At 33.6% G+C, this 2,194-nt stretch overlaps 1 non-coding gene across 1 annotated transcript; it reads right to left on the bottom strand.

The window, feature by feature from the left end:
* Nucleotides 1-1,767: 1,767 nt before the first annotated feature.
* On the bottom strand, nucleotides 1,768-1,963 carry LOC122666486. Its single transcript, XR_006333670.1, has one exon. It is a non-coding gene; the product is annotated as a U2 spliceosomal RNA (small nuclear RNA).
* Between the last annotated feature and the right edge of the window lie 231 nt (nucleotides 1,964-2,194).

Genomic DNA, 2,194 nt, shown 5'->3' with positions numbered 1-2,194 from the left:
AACACTAATAAAAATAATTTTAGATACTAAGATAGCCGTTCAACCTGCTTCATCAGATTCTTTAATAAAGCTACCATCACATATAATTAAAGGTGTTAATTTTGGACCAAAGCCAAGAACCGATCCACCCAATAGTTAATTGGTCCGGTTCTAGATCTACTGATAAGTTATTAGTCCGATTCTGAATCTAGCAATTAGAAACCGATGGAACTGGAACAAATTCACATTCTAACCTTATGTATTATATAATTCTTCAGACTCAAGATCTTGAGACAAACCCTTTATTATTTTAATTTTTCAATTTTAGGTGGTAACACTTGTCTCATGTACTATTTTACCAAAGATTTGGCTGCAAATTTAACGGTCCATTTGTGAATGTTAACTTAAGAACATATCTTAAAATAATCCTAACTTATAAGAGTGATGGTGTTTCTACTTATTAATTAACACACAACTAGAGGTAATATAGACTAGTTCTGTGATTTGAAAAAAAAATGAAGCATATTTCATGTTATTGAAATTAAAGAATTATTATAATATTATTAAATATATGTAGCATGTGTTAGGAAAAGTTCAATCCATACCTTGTATGTAACTAGAAGGAACATTTTTTTACTGGTATTGTCCTAATAAGGGACTCAAATCATATCAAACCCTTTGAAGATAGTAACCATCTATTTCTCCAAACTTAAATAGCATCACCATTGCTAACAAGTAACCTCATATGGTTCCATATGAATTAAGAGTTCTAGAGAAACAAGATCCTGCCTTGTTAGTATTTCAATTCCATAAGAAAGCTAAAGAGCTACAAATTAATGACCTTAAGAATTCTATGACTTGGAAGATTTTCATCAAGGAGAATTCTCCAATAGGACTTTACATTTATATTTTCCTTTTTTTTGGTAAATTTCATATTTTTAACCAATGTGTTCTTGCCAATATTAGAGAGCATTGAACTTGGACACCTATAGTTAATTTCCTCCTTAATCTAATTTGTGAGTAGTGAGACTTCTAACCTAATTACCATACATAGCAACCTGTAACAAATGCAAATTGTCCTAGAATTGCTTCTACCATTCAAGTTTCAAAGCAAAAGCTGTAGTTGGTTTATGCATGTGTCTTCCTAGGAAATATACCCTTTGAAACCCCCTAAGCATAGTAACATAGATCTTGTCATGTAAACTAACAATGGAACAACCTTACTGTTGTTACACTAGGGCCTGCCCTCTAATAATTTCCATAAAAAAAAAAAAAAAATTCTAAAATTAGTATACATTTTAGTCTGCCAAAACAAAGTTCTAAATATTCATAGAATGAGATTGTCCTTGTAATGTCCTAATTCTTGTAACTCAAAAAAAAAATGATCAAATACTAGGCTGCAATTTTTGTTGTCAAAAAAAATAAAAACAAAACAAAAAACCTGAGCCTTTTCTTTTCTTCTGGTGTGGAAGCTTCAACTTTTGACGAAAATCCATGATTGTTGTTTTTCTTTGGAGAATGATTTGCTTTTGCTAAAAGAAGCTGCGCAAAAAGGAATAGAAAAAGAAAATCTCACTTGGGTAAAGGCACAGAAGTGGACTGAAATAGCTCGAAGCGGGCTTATTTAATAGCGCAATACGTTTAATATAAGCACCACCTAACCTTTTTTGCAAAATTGAATTATTATGATACACATGAATTGTTCGAAGAAATGCAGCAATCATTTATTCAAAAGGTTTTTTTACTGTCATCCAGATTTAGATCATTCGAAATTTTTAACTTGTCTTAGTGGGGTGCGCCAGGCCCATGGAGTAGTGCAACGCATGGGCGACGCTTGAGGACCCCAGCAGCAAGCTACCGTGGTGGGACCTTCCCCGAGAAAAATTAATTTAATACCATGTGGGTCGATGACCCACGTATCAGATATTAAACTGATAAGAACAGATACTACACTTGATCTTAGCCAAAAGGCCGAGAAAGGTATGCTTTGTCTAATGTCTCTGTTCTTCTTTTATAGCAGTCTCCTGCCATGTCTCTTTCCTTCTTTGGTCGATGTGGGACTAATTTAGTGTTCACTTCTCTTGTTTTTAGTTTTTTTAACCTCGCTTGGTTATTGCAAATGATTGCTATGCGCGTGTGCCTTCTTCACTCCAGTGCCCAAACTGGCCCATAAAATGCTTTGTTTTATATGTCTCTCTTTGCTCCGTGTATCATT

This window comes from Telopea speciosissima, chromosome 6 (genome assembly GCF_018873765.1).
Source record: "Telopea speciosissima isolate NSW1024214 ecotype Mountain lineage chromosome 6, Tspe_v1, whole genome shotgun sequence".
NCBI classification, from domain to species: domain Eukaryota; kingdom Viridiplantae; phylum Streptophyta; class Magnoliopsida; order Proteales; family Proteaceae; genus Telopea; species Telopea speciosissima.
The sequence above is the reverse complement of the archived record's forward strand: the minus strand, read 5'-3'. Positions and strand labels throughout refer to the sequence as shown.